General features: G+C 35.8%; 1 long non-coding RNA gene across 1 annotated transcript in view; it reads right to left on the reverse strand.

The window, feature by feature from the left end:
• Positions 1–5998: 5998 nt before the first annotated feature.
• Positions 5999–22034, reverse strand: part of LOC105490884 (uncharacterized) — a 150826-nt gene continuing 134790 nt past the window's right edge. The window contains exons 3-4 of the long non-coding RNA XR_011623122.1: positions 9409–9641; positions 5999–6256 (exon numbers count right to left, since the gene is read on the reverse strand). This is a non-coding gene — a long non-coding RNA (uncharacterized lncRNA). The remainder of the gene's footprint in view (positions 6257–9408; positions 9642–22034) is intronic.

Below are 22034 nucleotides of genomic sequence, written 5' to 3' on the forward strand. Positions count from 1 at the left end.
TTTGTGTGCAAGAACCAGAAACTTACTTAGGCTTGCTCAGTTGAGGTGGAATTTATTGCAAACATACAAGATAGTTCACAGACATTGGAAATGAAACACACCAGACATCACAGGAAATGGAGTTAGAAATGAAACTTCCTTCTCTCTGTCTCTCAAGCTGAATTACTTTTCATCTCTCACTGATTCCCAAGTGACACATGAACATGATCTTCTCATCTTTGCTTTCTCTCTTTCTCCTCTTTGACAAAGTATAGAGAAAAATGTTATTTTTTTTCCCAAAGCCTCTTTGCCTTAAAAACAGAGCCCCATTTTTTCTTTTAGGTAACTTCCTTTTCTTCCTGAAAATAGCCAATAGTCCCCAGCTCCAGACAAGGCATTTCATGTGACTCAAACTAGGCTTTAATATTCTATATTTTCCCAGGAATTTTAATTTTGAGTGAAGTGACACACTAAATGTGATTAAAGCTGATACTCCTCTGGTAGTAACATTATAGAGAGACTTGATCCTTATTTATAAGGAATGCCTGAGTCCCTGTATTGAGATTCCAGAGTTGCCTCCATTCTTTTCTTTCATTATGTGAACTACCCAGTCTCCTTACATTTTCTTTTTGACATATAGCCAGCTTCTGTTGCTAATAATCACAGAATACTAACTGACATTCTTGTTTTCTCTGTTTCCACATGGTCAGTAGTCTCGGAGCATTACATTTCTTTACTCTCAGTTGCCTGAGTCTCTGTGTTTCTTTGTTCAAATTCTAGTAAGACAGTTTAGTTTCTGGTTATCTGTGTAGTGGTAGTCTTTAATTTAGGTATGCATACTCGTTCGTATCAGCTGTGACCAGATGCAGTGAGGACCCATTAAAAAAGTGTGGCTTCCTAGGGCTACCCTTGAAAGTAGGCCCATGAGCAAGAGAAAATGCTGTGGGACAATAAGAATCCTGAGACATGTGTATTTCCTTGGCACACAGATCTGTGACTCTCCTGTAGAACCCTCTATGTCTTCTTTACATAAGTTGAAGGCCACTGGCAAGATAGGTAATAAGTGTGGATATACAGAGAGTATATTTATGGGTCCAGCTTACTGATTTTGGTTCTGGAGCCAGAATTTGTGAGTTTCAATTCCAGCTCTGCCACTCATTAGCTGTGTGATCTTTGAAAAATTACCCAACTCTTCGAGTCTCAGTATCTTCATTGCTAAAATGAGAATAATAAAACTATCTTATTCAGTTATTGTGACAATGAATGAGTTAATCAATATAAAATAGTTAAAACAGTGTCCAGAAGATAGTAATTTTTGAATGGATGTTAGCTAGTATTATAATTTCTTATTTTTGTTATTATTATTATGTTTGGGATGACACAATGGGAAAAACATCAGGAGTGAATGCTATGTAATCTTGCTAACTTGATATTTGGGAATGAAGAGGAATTAGGAAAGGTTTTAGTTGCCTACTTAATTTGCATAAAGTTTTTCTCATCATAATGTCTGATATGGTTTGGCTGTGTCCCCACCCGAATCTCATCTTGAACTATAGTCCCCATAATCCCAAAGTGTCGTGGAGAGACCCGGGGGAGGTAATTGAATAATGGGACAGCTACTCCCATGCTGCTGTTCTTATGATAGAGAGTGGGTTCTCATGAGATCTAATGATTTTTATAAGGGTTTTTTTTCCCCTTTTGGTCATACTTCTCCTTCCTGCTGCCATGTGAAAAAGGATGTGTTTGCTTTCCCTTCCACCATAATTGTAAGTTTCCTGAGGCCTCACCAACCCTGCAGAACTGTGAGTCACTTAAACCTCTTTCCTTTATAAAGTAGCCAGTATCAGGTATGTCCTTATAGCAGCATGAGAACAGACTAATACAATGTCATTAGCAAGATAAAGAATTTCCATAATTGGAACACAAGAAGAACCATTCTTCAAGCTGTATTTGGTTACATTTCTGCCCTACTAAGTCAGACTTCAGCTCTTCCTTGCCTCACTCCATTGTTGTGATTTTACTCATAGGTAGGAACTGAACAGTGAGATCACTTGGACTCAGGAAGGGGAACATCATACACTGGGGCCTATTATGGGGAGGGGGGAGGGGAGAGGGATTGCATTGGGAGTTATACCTGATGTAAATGACGAGTTGATGGGTGCTGACGAGTTGATGGGTGCAGCACACCAACATGGCACAAGTATACATATGTAACAAACCTGCACTTTATGCACATGTACCCTAGAACTTAAAGTATAATAATAAAAAAAAGAAAAAAAAAGAATGTAGAATTTTTTAGCTTCCTCTTCCTTACTTTATTTGTATCTTCATATGACTTATAATTCATATAATATAGCACACATAATATATATTTCTATTAAGTAAAAACATTCAAAACATTAATGTCTGGAGGAAGCTGTACCTCTAGATGGGATGGCAGGTCCTGAGGTAGACAGATTGGACGAGATTGCCTGAAGAATCATGTATTTGACCTTTACATAACCAGTCTTTCCTTCTTTGTGCCAAACCCAGCATCAGAGAACATAAATTGCTATCAGGACATTTACATTTCTGTGTAAGCCACAAAGGGTTCAGGTTAATTAGCCATATCCTCTTAGGATTTCCTTCTTCCATGGAGCAGGTAGACTTACTTCCATACACTAGTGACAGGGGCTGCCTTTTTCTTCTACAGAAGAGCCTCATACCTGCTTTGTCACCAGGAATCATCACCCAGGATTGTAGTGAGGTTCACTGTTCTCTTCTGAAAAATTTACCAAATATATTCTAGAAGAACAGCATATATGTTTCTTAAAATTTATTATTTTACTACTTGCCTGATTGTAAAATAATTTATGCTCACTGTAGAAAATAATAGAGAAAGATAACACAACTTTCTGTAACTCCACAATCCATAATTCATCATTTTAAATATGTTGATATGGTGTTATGGTATATATACATATATTGGTTTTTGTCCATGGTTCCTGGCTCATAACTCCCACAGCCCTTGTTATAGTCGTTAGAGGGAGCAGCAGGCCTAAGGAAACAGAATATCTATGAGTTTCTCCTGCCCTTCCTTCACCTGCCCCAAGGCAGGACTCTAATATCCCCCCACTTTTCTGATTGTGGATCATAAGACCCTCTCCAGAGAGGGTCTCTCCCTATACCCTTGGAGAAGGAATGCTGATGTCATGAAGCTTCCATAAAAATCCAAGAGGACTGGGTTCCAAGAGCTTTCACATAGATGAAGGCATATACGTTCCTGGAGGGTGGTGTGCTGGGGGAGGGCATGGAAGCTCAGCTTCTCCTTCCCTCATACTTTGCCCTAGGCATCTTTTCATCTGTATCCTTTGTAATATCCTTGATCATAAACCAGTAAACATAAGTAAGTGTTTCTCTAAGTTCTGTGAGCTGCTCCAGCTAATTAATCAAACCCAAAAGGGGATCATGAAAACCTCAATTTGAAGCCGATTGGTTAGATGTTCAGGAGACCCAGATTTGTGACTGGTGTGTGTCTGTGGTGGTTGGGGGAAACTCTTGGGGACTGAGCCCAGAACCTGTGGGATCTTACACTATCTCCAGGTAGATAGTATTAGAATTGAATCAGAGGACACCCGGTTGGTATCCCCTATTTAGTGAGTGGGAAAAACTCCCACATATTTGGTCACAGAAGTCTTCTGGTGTTGATGATTGTTGTGGTAGTGTGACAGTGGAAGAAAAATACAGTTTAAGAGAGTTCTTTTTCCCCTAAACAGTTATTTCTTTTCAGTATTTTTGCTACATCTGTATGGATTTCCTTTTTCTATTATTTCTATAACTGAGATTTGCATTGCAGTGAGAAAGTAAAAATTGGTCCTGCTGATAACTAGGGAAAATGAAAGTATTGGTGAAGAATACAATACAATTTTTTCAAATAGAATTTCAGTGATTTACTCAAGATACAGATGCTCATAATAAGACAAAGACAAGGGCACACTGTGACCAAAAAAACAACACTTCCGTTTTGAAATCACTGCTTCTTTACCAGAAACAAATCTAGACCCATATTAACCTTCTCACTTTCTGGATAAAAATCATAACCAAATAAGAATATTTAAGAAAGTATCACAAAATAATCCTTATTTTGAACAACCAAATTGCTCATGTATTTGACTGTATACAATCTAAAACTGGCTTCTATAAACAGCCTCTATCAACTCCCCATTATGAAGATGCTTCTAAATTTTTTCTTCAGTGTATTTTTCTTTGCTGCATCATGCTAAATAAACCTAATTTTGTGCATTCTTGATGGTTTCCTTGGTTTCAACAGTACTCAGGGTTTTATGTAAAGAATATTTTGGCTTCTGAGGAATTCCTAGAAACCATCATTTCAACGCCTATGTAGTATTCTACTGTATGGTTCTGTCATTGTCAGAAATGTAGTTTTTGTCTGTTTAAACTTTTTTTTAACAGTTGTATTTTTACAAACAATTTTTACAGTTGTACTTTTACAGTTGTATTTTTAAAAAAAAAACAGTTGTATTTTTTTTAACAGTTGTATTTTTGTCTGTTTAAACTTTTTAAAATTACAAATAACACATGAGCATATAAACATTTTCTGGGATTTCTACTTGTTTACTTAGGATAGATATATTAATGCATATTTATAATACAGAGTGTAGAAACATTATTATGCTATTTTATGCATGTTACTAAGTTGTTTCTGGAAAGAATATTACACTTTAGATATCAGTTAGCCATGAATGAGCATCCACTTTATTGCCCTTTCACCAGCATTGAGGATTATATTTTAGCAAATCTGTCAATTTGACAGGTAACAAAAAAAGTCTTACTATGCATTAATATGCATTCCTTTCACTACTTTACCCAGTACGTAGGCCTAAGGCTTCATGGCTATGTATTGAAAAAGGGTCACATGTACATCAGTGCTCCAAATATTAATACTCATTTGGTTGGCAGGAAATTTAGTCTTTTTCCTGGATTTATCTCCCTAATTTTATCCCCCAAAGACCTGGTAACAATAATAATAAGAGCTTAAATGTACTGAGTCCTTGCTATCTATCAGTCACTTTCAAAGTACATCACATGCAAATACTCATTTAATCCCCATAATCATAATTTATGAATTAGGCACTATTATTATCTTGCGTTTTTCATATGAGGAAACTGAGGAACAGAGGAGATAGGTAACTTGCCTACGTTTCTGCAGTTAGCAAGTGGTAAAACTGGAATGTGACGCCAGGCTTTCCTTGGTGAGGGATGAAGGTTTTAATAGACAACTAAAGCTGCTGACCACAGATCTGCAATTACTGTTCTGGGTTTTAGCTTCTGTTCCAGAAGCCACTCCCATTCTCCTAACTAAATACTCTTCTTGCTCCTGCCTGGGCTGTTGCCAACTCTCTTTGACCTGATCAGCTTGAAGCTTACCTTCTCTCTAAATAGCAGAAAAGTTGCATCTGCTTCTCTTGACTATCTCCACTGGGACTCAATATGTTCCTTTATATGACATCCCTCTTTACTAGAGTGTACAAGCATCCTCAAGGTGTGGGGATGGTCCAGAGGTTGAGAGGGCACAGCCTCACCTTGCTCTTGGCAACTGCTCCCTCTAACTTCCATTCCCTGCCACTATCGTCTTCTCTGGGAATCCCTTCCAGTTACAATTGCTGCATTACACATCACCCCAAAAACTAGTGCTTAAAACCACACAATTGGCTGGGCACGGTGGCTCATGCCTGTAATCCCAGCACTTTGGGAGGCTGAGGCTGGTGGTTCACAAGGTCAGGAGTTCAAGACTAGCCTGGCCAAGTTGGTAAAACCCTGTCTCTACTAAAAATACAAAAAAATTAGCCGGGCATGGTGGTGAGCACCTGTAATCCCTGCCACTCAGGAGAGTGAGGCAGAGAATTGCCTGAACCCGGGAGGCAGAGGTCGCAGTGAGCCGAGATCGCACCACTGCACTCCAGCCTGGGCGACAAAGTGAGACTCCATCAAAAGAAAAAAAAAAAAACACCTGCAATTATTTATTATGGTTACTGTGGGTCAAGAATTCTGGAAGGGCTTAGCTAGGCATTTGTTGCTCAGGGTCTTTCATGAGGTTGCAATGGCTACAGAGGGCGGGAGGTCCATATGAAAGGCTTCTTTACGCACATTATTGGTGCCTAGTCTGGAAACACTGAAACAGGAAGGGGCTGAAACAGCTGGGACTCCTTGGCATCTCTTTCTCTCCCTCCAGCATGGAGCTTCAGGATAGCTGGGCTTCCTACATGGTGGCTCTGTGCTGTAATGGCAGACAGAAAGAAGGGGGTTGGGGGAGAGAGGGTTTTGAAAACATGTTTAACATTCTCTCTCTTTGTCTCTCAACATTTAAATTAGTATTGCACATTTGTTACAATTAATGAATGAATATTGATACAATATTATTAACTAAAGTCCATAGTTTTAAAAATATTTTCTTAGTTATTGCCTAATGTATTTTTTATATTCCAGGACTCCATCCAGGGTGCTGCATTACATTTCTCATGCTTCCTTGGACTCTTTTTAGCTGTAAGAGTTTCTTAGACTTTGTTTTTGATGATCTTGAAAATTTTGAGAAGAACCGATAAGGTATTTTGTAGAAAGTCCCTTAATTGTGATTTGTCTGACATTTTTATCATTACTAAACTGAAGTTATGGGTTTTGATGGGGAAAACTACAGAGGTAAAGTGCCATTTTCATTCTATAATATCAAGAATATATATTACCAATATGAGATGTCACTGTTGATATTGACCTTGATCACCTGGCTGAGATAGTATTTGTTAACTTTTTCTACTCTAAAATTACTCTTTTCCTCCCTATCCAAACTCATTGAAAGGAAGTCACTGCCTGTAGTTACACTTAAAGAGTGGAAAATTAGGTCTATTATATTTTAAATTGGTTTCTCTGCCATTTTTATACCTATATAATTTAAAAATATATATCCTAGATATTATTTTGGATTCAACAGATATATTATATGTATTGTAAGTACCTTCTGCCATACTGCGACTTTTCCTTTTGAATTATGTTCTTTGATAAAGACATTCTTAATGAACTCCAGTTTACCACTTTGTTATTTTATGGTTTGTAACTTTTGCATCCTATGTAATAAGTCATTGTCTACCCTCAAACTATGAAGATAGTCACCTGTATTTTCTTCCAAAAGCTTTATTATTATATCCTTCAAATTTAGATTTAGAAACCATGTGGAATTGATCTTTGTGTATGGTATGAGGCAGGAGTTAAGGTTAATTTGTCCTCTTATATGGATATCTAATTAACAGTGTGCTATTTATTGAAAAAAAACTGTATCACTATTGCATTTTAGTGGGATAATTATAGCTTTTTGAATAGGTAATATATTTATGTGATTTAAATATCAAAATGATACCAAATGTTACATATTGGGAACTCTTGCTCCCACACTTATAGCTGTTCTTTTTGTTCCCACCATCATAAATAGCTGCTTTTATTAGTCTCCAATATTTCCTTTTGAAAGTAAATACAAATATTTTATGATGGCCTTTCCCCTTTAAACACGAATACAGCATTTTATACTTAGTGTTTTTATTCAAGATAGAAACAAAAATTTAAAAAATCCTTATGTAAAATTAAAACATATTCAAATGTCTAGAATAATGAACTCCCTAGTGGCCATTCTTCAACCACAATATTTATCAATTAATGGCTACTCTTGTTTCTTTTTTCCTACCCAATATTACTCATCTCCCAACATGTTGAATTATTATGAAGTCAACCTCAGATACCATATAATTTCATCCATGACTATTATGTATTTCTAAATGAAAAGGACTCTTTTTAAACTCACAAACATAATATTGGCATGATATTTTCAGATGTATATGTTCGTAAATTTATACAAATTTGTTGATTTGGGATTTTAAAAATTACTTTTGTGTATGTATTTCACATTATTTTTGCTCAGGTATCCTTTCCTATGATCACTAGTTAAATATTTACAATAACAGGTGTGGTGGCTAATGTCTGTAATCCCAGCACTTTGGGAGGCAGAGTGGGGTGAATCACTTGCTGCCATGAGTTTGAGACTAGCCTGGCCAACATGGTGAAACCCCGTCTCTACAAAAATAATACAAAAATTAGCTGGGTGTGGTAGCGTGCAGTCTTCAAAAGCTGACAATTTGGATACTCTTTTGATAAGAGTTTCAATAGAGTTTTGATTTTTATCATTTATTCGAATATGTTTAAAGTTGGGGAAGTATAAGAATTAATCTAGGCTGGCACAGTGGCTCATGCCTGTAATCATAACACTTTGAAAGACCTAGATGGGCGGATAACTTGAGATCAGGAGTTCAAGACCAGTCTGGTCAACACGGGGAAACCCCGTCTCTACTAAAAATACAAAAATTAGCCAGGCATGGTTTCACGTGCCTGTAATCCCAGCTACTCGGGAGGCTGAGACACAAGGATCACTTGAATCTAGGAGGTGGAGGCTGCAGTGAGATGAGGTGGTGCCACTGCACTCCAGCCTGGGTGACAGAGTGAGACTCTGTCTCAAAAAGAATAAAAAAATACATACATACATACATACATATCTACAACCTGCATGGCAACATGAGATTTTAGGGTGGACTTTAGCAAATCATGTAATTTAACTCTATTATTTTACAAATAGGGAAACTGAGGAGCAATAAGATTAAAGTGACTTGTTCAAGGTCTATGACTAGATGTTGACTAAGCTCACACTAAAGCTCATGTCCTCTAATAAATTAAGTGTTCATTTCACTATTACTCTATTTTTTGGTGTTAGGTTAATTTTAATTGAAAGTCATACAGATTCATTTAATTTTTCCAATAAAATTCATTTTTAACTTCTCACTATGGATAATGGGCGTGCCTTTTAAAAATTATTCTGGTACCAGATAGATGTTTCTACAAATTGCATATTAATCTGTAAGAGCAGAGAAATGTATAGTAATGCTAAAGCAATGTGGCCTAAAATGGGTCCTGCCAAAGGCTAAGAGAATGTTATCCCCTTTTCTAGTACTGAATGCATTTTAGCTCTGTAGGACATTACAGGCCATGTCCACTTTTGATCTCATTTTTTTTTGGAATTTAGTATTACTCACATTTTAAAAAATTATTATATAGACCATGCTGTTGCTACAAATTCATAGTTTTAATTATGTTGTTTCCTTTGCTTGGAATGATCTTTTCACTTTTTTTTTTCTTTCTTCCCTTATAAAGTCATCCTTTAAAGTCCATCTCAGACATTATCTGAAAAAATAGCAAGCTCCCAAGTCTCAGGTTTCACTTTATCCTATTCTTTGGTGCTATCTCAGCACAGTGGCATGTCTTTATTATTAAGATTATCAGCTTACAAAAATAAACATATTACATTTATTTTCTTGTTTTAATGTCTTATAATATTACCTTCAAGCCCCATGGAAGGGTAAGGAGAGAGAAGTAAGTATGAGTAAAAAATCCAGAAGGAAGAAGCCACACCAATACTGATGCATGGTCCTAGAGAGGAGAATCTACGTGTATGTGTGTGTTTCCTGATGAGGGTGAGACTTGAGAATCCACACTTGCACCTATATGCTTTCTCTCCAGTGAAAAAAATGGAAGCTGACATCTCAGGGCAATTCTTTGTCAGAAATATACATCTGCATGAAGAGAAGAGAGTTAAAAATTTAATCTGCAAAGCTATTTAGAGAGTGGATAGGCCTTGACAGGCCTCCCAAATGTATTACAAGAACAAGAAGAGTGGAGTTATGGGAAAAAAAAGCTGTTGCAGCAAACAGAATGAAACTAAGCTTTCTTGACAGAATCAGTTTGCCAAACGACTTTAAAATTGCACTGTCTTGTCCCTTTTTTTCTTAAATATACTCTAATTTAAATGTCTAAGAGAAAATTTTAGGATTTACTTCTTACCTTTAAAAAACTCTAAGGTAAAGACAAATCAGTAATATGTATAGTGGTATTTGGTAAAAGGGTTTATGAAACAATATTAAAACCTATCAAGCCACTAACCAGTGATGAAAAAGTAACAAGAATTCTAACGGTATCTGTGATAATCTGACTGATAATTTTCAAACTGTTACCCCATACCTAAAACATTGCTTGACATGAATGAACAGAGAAAGACATTGTAAATCAGCTTCAAAAATACGACAGTGTGCTGTCACTTTGTACTCAATATTCCTTTGTATTTTACCTAGGACTTTAGAAATTTTGCCCTTATATTGCAACTCCCACTCATCATTGTTACAGGGAAAAGTGCTGTTCTATTTTTTGCCTTACACTTGACACACACACAAAATATATATATATTTCTTCATCTTTTAAATTTATATTTATTCTTCTGAATGCTAAAATAAACACAGATAGGCATGGTTTTTTAACAGGTGGTGTTTAAGTAGGTAGATCACCATTATCAATAGCTAAAAACGTAAAGTGCAAAATCATATTATCTTTATGAGAGACGCAGAAAGAATTGTATAATAAAATTTAACATTTATTGAATGATTTTAATATTTCAACAAAGTTATGGACTCCACTGCCATTTTTACAGCTCTAATTTTTATATCTGACCGGGCCTCAGCCTGGGCAAAAGCTCACTACTTACTTTAGCAATATTCTTCCTATTAATATTGTAGAAATTTTTTTCCATTAAAGTCTTAACAGCTACCGAAGCATAACTTTTAAGTCTTAAGATGTAAGCCTACCTTAAAATGTTGCTTTAAATCTTTAATATCTAGGGTTTAACCATGGTTTCCAAATTTTCCCCTGAAGTATTAACTTGTTAAATATAAATTCTGATCCTTTAGCCACCAAACCCATCATACCTCATATCTACTTTTCTTAACCTATCATATTCTTTGTCAGTCAGTTCTGGGCTATCTTGCTCTCTGCTCAGGTTTATTCAGTGCAATAGAAAGATTAAGGTGTATCATGTTGTGGTAGTGATCAGGCTGCTTATAGATATTTTCTTTTCCCTTCTTCTGCATGAGTATATTTTGAAATTAGCTGTGGTCATGCGCCTTACTTTGGTCAATGAAATATGAGCAGAAGTGATGTGCTTCACTTCCTGGAAGAAGATATAAGAGGCAGGGCAGGATTTTCCATGTTCCTTTCCTCTTTTTTTGAAATCTCAGAAACAGGTATTAAAACGTATCTTCTGTCAGACTTTGCTTTTGAACACTATGATGAGTACAGTCTGTCTCTGTTTTCCCCAGCCTCTGCTGGTGACACCTGTTGGCTCTTTAGTATGAGAAAGAAATGCATTTTTATTATATTAAGCCACTGAAATTTTGGGATTGTCAGTTACTAGAACATAATTCACTACAGCCTAATTAATATACCGTATTTTCAGTTGCTTGGAATGTGGTTCATAGGGAGAAGAATTTTAAACTAGATGCTGAATTTTGTCATCTACTTTTTCTGAATCTATTGATTTTTCTTTCATTTTCTTAATATGGTATACTACCCTGATTGATTTTTAACTGCCTTATTACTCACATACCCTATATTTTAGTTGTTTTAAGTGTAAAATTCAGAGATTTAAATATATTTATAGAGTTGCACAATCACTGCCTCAGTCTAATTTCAGAAAACTTTCATCTCCCTAAAATTATCTATTTTCTATATTTGCGGATTTATTTTTTCTGTACGTTTCATATAAACAAATCATCCAATATGTGGTATTTTTGTGGCTGACTTCCTTCAGTTGACATCATGCTTTCAAGCTTCATTCATGTTGGAACATGCATCAGCATTTATTTTCTTTTTATTATTGAATAATATTACATAGTATGAATATGCTGCATTTTGTTTATCCATTCATCAGTTAGTGAGCATTTAGTTTGTTTCCAGTTCTTGATATTACAAACAATGTAGTTATGACCATTTGAACACAAATATTTATGTGGATATATGCGTTTATTTCTCTTGGCTAGACACTTAGGAGTGGAATTGTTGAGTTGTATGGTAAGTTTACACTCAACGTTTAAAAAAAACCTGCTAAGCAGTTTCCCGTGGTGGAGAAAGCACTTCTTTGTTGAATAGCACTATTAGATCCATAACTTTAAGGTCATAATATGACTTTCAAGAGGAAAAGTATTCAGAAAATGAATCAGAATAATCTTTCTCTTTTTCCTCTCTCTTTAACTTATACATACTCACATATACATCAGCTTTTCATGGAGAATGAAATCTAAGTATGTTTTACCTACTTAATAATTCCTGGTAGGAAAATAGCCTTTAGGCTATGTCTTAGTCTATTTTCTGCTTCTTATAACAAAATAGCTGAAACTAGGTAATTATTAGAAAAAAAATTTCTTACACTTCTGGAGGCAGGGAAGTCCAGGGTCAATGGGCTGCATCTGATGGAGGGGACTTTCTACAGAGCCACAAGGCAGTACAGGGCATCATCACATGGCGAGGGGGCTGAACACGGTAGCTAAAGTTTCTCTTCCTCTTATAAAGTCACCAGTCCCATGCCTATCATAACCCATTAATCTACTAACTCAATAATCCATTAAGTAGGCTCTGCCCTCATAACACAATCATCTCTTAAAAGCCCCACCTCTCAAAGCTGCCACACTGGGTACTAAATTTCAGCATGAGTTTTGGAGGGACGAACATTTGAATCACAGCAGGTTCCCTGTTGTACCTGAGCATACCATTTACTGAATCTCCATATAGAAAATAATGCCTTAAGTGATTTGAGGTCACTGTTGGGATAAAGTCTAGCATGTAGAGTAAGGTGATATTGCTCCTCTAAGATTCCTATTACACACTCCGAATTACCAGTGATGCTTTAACTGTTTAAAAACCATCTGTCTTGTTGGATTTTATTTTTATCATGTGCATACATTACTGTTCCTAAAACAACAAAAAACCAGTTTTTCCTAGTATATAAATCTAAGTGGCTTGATTAAATTTCTCTCAAGTCATTTAAAGAAAAATCTCTTTATGTCTTTTTCTTCTTTTATCTTTTGCCCTAATGTTACTTTTCATTTAAATTGACCAAAGGAATTGACTCATTTTTATTTGTTACAAATAAATATTCTAAGTATTCTCTAATATATGTATGTATGTCCTACGCAAGGACCAAGCCTAAAAAGTGAGACCTAAATTATAATGCTTTCTATGTAATCCTAACTACTGGTGGAGAGCAGAAGTGAAAATAAGAGGGAGATCAAACCATAAAAAAGCGTGATGAGGAGACAGGCCAGTGGACAGAGGACAAAACCAGCAGAGAAGAAAGTACAAGGGCTCAGTTTGGACTTAGAACTCATTGAAGCTCTAAGTTCTCTCCGACCTACAAAGACAAGATGTGGTTTCCTTCTACCTACTGCTGAAAAGCAGGCTCCAAAGTGAAGCGAAGTTCTATGTGTCACAGGTTTCGATCACAAGGCTGGACCTAGGTAAACAGATATCCCTAAGGTTTATCATTGTAGTTACGTGTCTCTAGCCAGCTTGTACTCAATGTCATAAGCTACGTGACCTTGGACAACTTACTTAACAAGCTACAGTGACCTTGGATAATTTACTTAACATGTTATGCTTAATATTTTATATTCAAAATGGGGATAATTGTTGAGTAAATGCCATAGGTCACTTTGTGAGAGTTCATTGAGATAAGGCATGTAAATTCTCCATAAATGTTGGCTATTGTTATTAGTGATAATTGGCTACTATTCTGACTGGTAGAGTCCTTATTCTTTTTTCTATTTTAACAGCTTTATTAATATATCATTATCATATCAGATGACTCACCGACTTGAAGTGCATAGTTCAATGGTTATTAATATATTCACAGATACGTGCAACTATCACCATAGTTAATTACAGAATATTTTAATCACTTCAAAAAGAAACCCTGTACCCTTTAGCTAGCACTCCCCTTTCTCCCCAATTCCCCCTTCCCACCAGACCAAAACAATTACTAACCTACTTTCTGCTTGTATAGATTTGCCTATTCTGAATGTTTCATGTGAATGGAAACACATACGACTTTCTGAGACTGGTTTCTTTCATTTAAGAGAATGCTTTCAAGCTTAATTCATATTGTAGCATGTATCAGCACCTCATTTCTTCTTATTCCTGAAAACTATTCCATGGTTTAGATATACAGGTTGAGAATCCCAAATCCGAAAAATATCTGAAATCTGCAATGCTCCAAAATCTGAAACTTTTTGAGTACCAGCATGTACTCAAAAAGAAAATGCTCTTTGAAGAAAATGCTCTTTGAAGCGTTTCAGATTTTGGATTTTCAGATTAGGGATGACCAACCTGAAAGTATAATGCATATGTCCCAACATCTGAAAAAATACAAAATACAACACATTTCTGGTTTCAACCATTTTAAATAATGGACATTCAACCTGTACCACATTTTGTTCATCCATTTAGCAGTTGAGGGACATTTAAGTTGTTTCCACCTTTTGGCTATTATAAATAATACTTCTATAATTGTTTTGTGGACATGTTTTCATATCTACTGTCTAGGAGTGGATCACTGAGTCATATAGTAACCCTGTTTAATTATTTGAAAGAAATTCAGACTATTTTCTAAAGTATCTTCACTATTTTTTCTACCAAGGTACAAGGTAGATTTCCTCACATTAACTGGTAGAGTCTTCTGTTTCCTTAAAAGTAAAATGAATATAATTTAAGTCGACAAAAACTTCACAAAAACTTTTATTGCTAGAGGGTAGATCTTATAGAATTTTAAAGTTGTCACAGAAACTATATAAGGTCAAAGATAATGAGCGAAAATCACAATTCTTTCCTTTTGGAAGTCTTCATGTCTACAGTCATTTAAACTCACCACATTTTATAGGATGAGCTTATAATTTATTGTCAAAACTACAACACTTTTAAGAATGAGAGGTGTTTTATCTATAATAGTACTAGGACCATAAGAGTACGCTGAGGCTGTCCCAGGCAAACTGGGACATATGGTCATCCTGTATATAATGAAAGATCTCACTATGGACTCACACTCATTTGGGAATATGTTCTATTTGTTTTCTTTTATTATCAGAGGTGATAAATTTGCATTAATCTCACACTTATATGCAAGCATACATGAATGTACATGTTGAATTAAGTTAAAGGTTGTGTCTCTTCCCTCAGAATGAACCAAAATAACTCATGCACACAGGAAATGAATCCTAGCATTTTTAGCAATCCATGTTGTTTTTCCAGCTAAACTGACATGATTGCATCATAATATTGACGTTTTTATATAGTGTCCATGTTTTAAAATGCTTTTGCATGCCCTATATCACTTTTCATATTATTCTACCCTCCATCTCCAAGAGTGCCTATTACAGTGTTAGGCATATAAATGTTGCCTTCCCACCAAAAATGTATATTAGAAAACTAGTTTCTGTCAGAGCACTTAGTAATATAAGAAAGTTGCAAAGGGGCCAGTCTTTGTATCTAAGAGACTGGGATGTCTAAAACAGACTCCCCCCATGCAACTTCTATTCTCCTAATTTTCTTTTTTTCTCACTTTTTCCCATCATAATTTCCAGCTAACCAACCAACCAACCAATTGACCGACCAAACTCACCTCAACATCCTCAGTCTTAAATACAAACTATGTTATTACTTGGAATTCTGATTTCAGAGAACATATAAGGTCAGTTTTACAAATTATAATGTGAGATTCTGGCAGAGTACAACCAAGAAAATGATAAACAAACAGAGATGCACCTGTTACTGCCCCAGGAGGGAAGTACTGAACACCGGTTGCCCTAATTCACCCTCTGGAGGAGTTCCTTTGCCAGCAGCACAAAAAGAGTCATAGCCATTAAAGAACAAACAATTGTGAGAGAAAGACTGAGAGGGAGGAAAATGATGCTGCCTACTTTGAATACACAGGAGGGTTTCTTCAAGAATACTTGAGTTGAGTGGAAGCTTGACCCTCAAATAGTTGCCTAGGTCAACAGGACCTGAGGCAATCCCTGGGGTAAGGTCTGGTCAAATAAGTTAAAGCCGCCTTCAGGGCACTTTCAATTTAGGCACCAATTTCCTCAAGACTAAGGACAAGAAAACAAGGCTGCTTGAGTGCAACTTTCTCCTTTGCCTTTTTACTTGTTTACTTTGTTACTGTGAGTATAGTATATTTAAGAGTGACTTCAAATGACTGGGAAAGCTCATCATAAAGATGTTGCTTCTGATCATGGTCTGATCATGGACTAATTTTTAGCCATCCAAATACATTCCCTGGGCTTCAGGCATGATGACACATAACTTTTTAAAAGACATTTTTACTTACAACCCCTTAAGTTCTAGGTTTCCTTTCACCATAAATTCTGCAAACATTTTCTCAGTGCCAGTTTAAGTGTAGGGGGAATTGCTGTCTCTCATTACAATTTCAGTTTTTAGTCCTCAACTAGTTCTATGGCCAGTTCCTCCCATATATCCCTGAAACTGCCTTAGGTCTCTTAGGGCTGATTTGACATCAAGCTTGAGAAATTCAGAATGTGTTCTTTCTTCCAAACAGAAAGTGTTCTATGCTCATTAACTGTCAAAGTAGAATGTTTTTAAAATCTTTATTTTTTCCATGTATGTAAAGTCTCATGTTCCTATCAATACAAAAACTGAAAAATAGAGAATTCTGTAGTTTTATACTATCATTGACACGACTAACCAAAACTTTGCCTTGAATAAGGTTTGGTGATCTTAATATACCCACTAAATCTCTGGTGTATTTGCAACTCATTAATCTTTTTTCTTTCTAGAAATTCTCTACCTTTTTTGGCTTATAAGACACTGATATTTGCTGATGCTCCCTATAATCCTCTGGTCACATTTTTGAAGTCTCTGATGGCTTCTCTTTCCCAACATTTCACAATTTCATTCTTGGAGCACTGTGTTTCTCATTGTATGCAACAGAGCAACATATAAGACCTGATTATTAGACAGAGTTGCCCATGAAAATCTCCTAAGAAAGAGGCACATTTAGGTGCAAATATACCATATCCCAATAGGTCCACAGCCTTTTTCTCCTGTATTGAAATCCATCACTGCTGATGCCCAGATGAAGTAGTGGCTTGCTCTTAAAGGCCAAGTTGTATACAAAGTTAGTAACTTTAAAGATGAGAAACCTATGTAGCAAGGCAAGACATCAATCACAGGACAAGGATAAGGGTGCTGAGACTAAAGGAGAATATATTTCCTTTGGAATGTGAGCTGTAGTCACTACATTTAATAAGTTGTACTCTTTACCTTCCTTTGCAAAGCATGTAAATTTGAATTTGTAATAGTAAAGTGTATGTATGATCAGGCATTGTTATTCTCACAGGGTGATTCAGTCCATGGTCACCATTTCACATAGCATTGCTAGGTATATGTGTATGTTTGTGTGAAAGCTGTTAGTATTAATATTAGCATTATTTTAGTTTTGCCTTCCTGAATGAATGTGATAGGTTCTGAGCCCACAAAACACACAGGTAGTAGTTACAGCTAAATGCTTCTTGTTACATGACATTATTCCATTCACCCAATAATTATCTATTCAATTCTAATGTGTGGCAGGCTCTACACCAAGTGTGACGGATAGTGAATCAAACTAAGCAAAAGAAAAAAAAAAAGAAAAATCCCTGTTTTAGTACAGCTTATTACCTTATGGAGTTTGGTAAATGTCTGTATTCATTTTGTTAAAGAAGTTATTAGGCATCTTTTATGCATTAAGTACTGTGTAGAACTCTAACAACATATGCACAAAAACATGGCTTCTAATTTTTAGAGGCTTTCAGTTTAGGGTTAGCACAGGAGGGGAAAGGAATAGACAGATAAAATGATTATTACAATACAATGATCATTACAATATAGCCGAACTGTGCAGAGTCATATGGTATTAGAGAAGACGACATTATTGTAGTAAACTAATCTGCACTGGGAGGAAAAAGGAAATATTTACCTAAGATTTATCTTAATTGTGTAATTTATTTATTGATATCATTGATTTGTTCTGCTCGTTACTTCTGTTAAAAAAAAGCCATTACACTGAGTTTGGTGGTTAAGGATGATTTTATGAAAATAAATGGCACTTAAGTTGAGACTTGGATGTGGTTATTATTTTAATTAGGGGGATAGATAGGAACAATGGGCATTGAAGGCTAGAAAGCCAACATAAACTAAAATATAAGACATAAATTATAAGCCATAATAATAAGTGAGAACTGTAGTTTTCTCAATTAAACAGGGTTTGCATGACAGGGAGAGGTAAAAAACGAGACTAAGCAGTGAAGTTGGGGATAGTCTGCAGATTAGTTTTAAAGCTAGGAAGAAGTACTTGTAACTGATACAATATCTAACTATCCATCCATCCTGAGGACTTCTATTAAGTGTTTGCATTGCAGTTATCATGCTGTGTTCTGAGGATACATTAAAAAAGAAGGAAAAAATATAGACTTAACCCTCAAGTTTATAGTCTAATTTGAAAACAGATAAGCAAATAAGAAATAGAGCACAATATCATAACTTGTATAACATAAAAACATACAAAGAAGAAAATCTGGAATCTGCTTGGAGGAGCCAAGAAGGCTGCTGTAGTTTAAATGTATCCCTTCCAAAATTTAGATGTTGCCAATGTGAGAGTATCAGGAGGTGAGGCCTTTAGGACGTGATTGACCCATGAGGGCTCCTCCCCAATGATGGGACCAAATGTCCCATGGAAGGCAAAACTAAAATAATACTAATATTAAAAGGGCTTGATGGAGAGAGTTCCTCTTTTTAGCCCTTCTGCTTTCTGTCACATGAGGACACAGTGTTCCTCCCTGGGAAGACACAACATTCAAGGTGACATCTCCGAAGTAGGGAGGCCAGGACTTCACCAGCTAGTGCCTTAATCTTGAACTTTACAGCTCCCTGAACTGTGGAAAAAGAAATTCTATTTTTTTCTAAATTACTCAGTCTCTGGTATTCTGTTATAGTAGTACAAAAACAAAGGGTATACCCAGTTTGACACCTTGAGCTAAATATTAAAGGAAGGGTAAGACAGTAGTTTGAGGGTATTGCAGGCATAAGAAACAACAAAGACACAAAGGAAAAACAGATAATAGCTTTCTGACAAAAATTGTGCATGGTTCTAAAATGCTACAAATTGAAATTCTTTTCTCTTTGAGAAGAAATGGGGAAAGGTGATACTGAGAGACAGGAAGGAACCGGGACTTTTGAGTTTTATCCTTAGTTTTTGATATGCTCTGGAAGGGTTTAATATGGAAGATTTTTATACTCAAATTTTTGTTTTACAGGTTTACTCTAGACACAATGTGAAAAATATCTTGTGGTGGCAAGGCTGAGATAAGCCTGGCTGCAAGAGGACTAGTTAAGAGGATATTGTACCAAGATGTGGTGACTGAAATGGAGATATAAGAGGCATAAAGTAAATTACAAGACAAAGAGGGTGAGGAAGTGGAGGCATATAGGAAAATTACAGTTTCTGCCTAGGTAACTGGGTAGGTAGTGGCACCAGTAGGTAGTCTAACAGATGACTTATCTGGGCTGGATCAGTGACTCCAAAGCTATGAAATTACAGGATATCTTTTCCCAAGAAGCATATTTGGTGTGAGTTGATAGACATTGGGCAATTTCTCTGGATGAAGAGATGAAATCTGAAGCAGTGTTTTCCAAACAGAAAGAATGAAGCCAAGGACAGCAGAGAAGATAGCATGAAGCTAGAACAGTAGAAGAAATGGCCAGAGTTTATGACAGTGTTTATGGCCAGTATATATTCTATAACTGTTATAACTTCAAGATGATCTAGATGAGAGAAGAGATTCAACCACATATTTTTAAAGACCACTCTTCTCTATAGAAAAAGATGAGCAATGTGTCCTTATGTATTTTATAAACATGACTCCTTCAAGGCATTTTTTGATATTAAAGTATACAAATTTTTAATTATTCCATTTTATGAAGAACACTGCCTTTTTGCAAGTGTGGCTTTGCAACAAGAATTTCATCTAAATTCTAAAGAAGAGAGACTATAAAATATTCAATATGACTTGATTTTATAGTGAAATTTCAAAAATAGACGAAAAATGTGAAACATGGTACACAAAAGTAACTCATGCAGGGGTATATGAAGAAAATAATCCCATGAATCACCATTAATGATCTTCTGCTAATGAAAAGTCAAAGATGAAGAAATGCTTTAAATTTGATATGTATTTAAATTGCAAAAGACTGGGAGTTTTCTTTTATTTGAAATGTAGAAAGGTGTTTATATAGAGAGAGTGAATTATGTACTTCCTTGATTTTTTTCAGGGTTTTCTTAAAACATAAAACAACAACAATCATCAATCCAATTAGAGGAAAATCATTGCGATGAACATCTGTTGGTTTTGCCAGTCAGCATTCATGCAACCTTCTTTAATAAAAATTTCCTTTGGGAAACTAACCTTCCTCCCACTCTCAGCAATATGATTGGATGGATATAACCCACATCTCTCTCTAGGGATGTGCCCTGATTGTAATGAGGCAATCAGCAGAGCCCCTCTCCCTGATGACCATGATCAGTTTAGGTTTGGGCACATTTTCCAAACTGCAAAGAAGAGTTAGATAAGGTCTCTTGGAAAAAAAGCCCCCTACTATATCTCCTAAGGATGCTAAGTGGGGCAATTCTAAGTCTTCTTCTAGATAGTGGTGCAGTAGTAGAAAGACATGAGACCTCGAATTGATGCATCCTCTTTGTTTTCATAGGGGGTAGAACTTTGTGGTTCTTGGGGGAATCACCATGTAAAATCAAAGATAAGGTTTGAAGTCAGAGTAGGGATGCTGGGTCTTTGTGACAATGTTTTAGTTGCATTTCCCTATATTTTCAAGCATGTTAGCTAATTTAGTTACTAACTAATCTTCTGTTGGTACTTAAGAAGCATGTCAGTGGACAATACATACCCTTTAATCATTAACAACTTGAAGTTGCTTATCTACTAATGAAGATAATATCATTAATGTAAATGACTCATTCAAGATTCTGAATATGACAAGGACATTATTAGAGAAGCCGATTTAATACTGCAATCAAGGTAAATGATGGATGTGTTTTTATAGCAAATTTAATAAAATTGAGCCATATTCAGTTTACATGACAGAGTGGGAGTCAGCATGTCCTTCAGTCAATAAACAAAACCTAAGAACCTTGAAAGCTGTTATAACCTGCTTTAAGAAATTTCACGTGCCTAAGTACCTAATTTTACAACTTTCCCAACTGATGAAATATAGGAAGTGGAGCAAAAGAAAAAAACAAACAAACCAAACAAAAACAACAACATAAAAACCCCAAATGTCATGACTTTCTATAGTGTCTCTTCGTTGCTTGAAAGAATAAAGTGAAGAACTAATCATATAGAGTCTTATGACAAGAGAACTCAGGGAGGTAAAGTAATTTATACCATTTTGAATGAGTATTCCATTTCCTTGGCCTCTACAAGGCTTATATAATGTGAGCATGAGGTTTACTCCGAGTTAGAAGCAGACCATAACTCATTTCTGGAGTATCAGAGGCTGCTCTGCATTTAGACTATTATGTGTTTATGTTGGGGCAACTCTCCCTGGGACTGTATTTGGGTCACAGACAACAGTAGTAGTGTGACAATTTCAGGAGAAGAAGTGAAGAATAGAGCTTTAAGGAGCAAATCATTGACTATCAAATGCCAGGCATAAAAAGTTCAAAGTCCTTGCCAAGCATGTACAAATAACAGTTATACCCAGGCCTATTACCCTAGAATAGTGACTTTTACTCTATCAGACCAAACATTTCCTTTTCATAATTGGTGTTTTGTAATCTTCCCCTTAAGATCCTTGAATGAAAATCATAGATACTGTAACTTAACTGTGCATGTAATTAAAAATATAATTGTCTAATTTAACATCCAAAAAAACTACACAAAATTATATGTTACATGTATTATAAATTTCAGTATGTAAAAATTAGGCTCACCTACACCAGATGATATACTGCGTTGGTCAGATGTCTACAGATTCATAAAATTATGAGTGCAGAAGGAACAAATAGAGAAAGAATATGGTAT

The sequence above is a fragment of the Macaca nemestrina genome, chromosome 5, assembly GCF_043159975.1.
Source record: "Macaca nemestrina isolate mMacNem1 chromosome 5, mMacNem.hap1, whole genome shotgun sequence".
NCBI classification, from domain to species: Eukaryota; Metazoa; Chordata; class Mammalia; order Primates; family Cercopithecidae; genus Macaca; species Macaca nemestrina.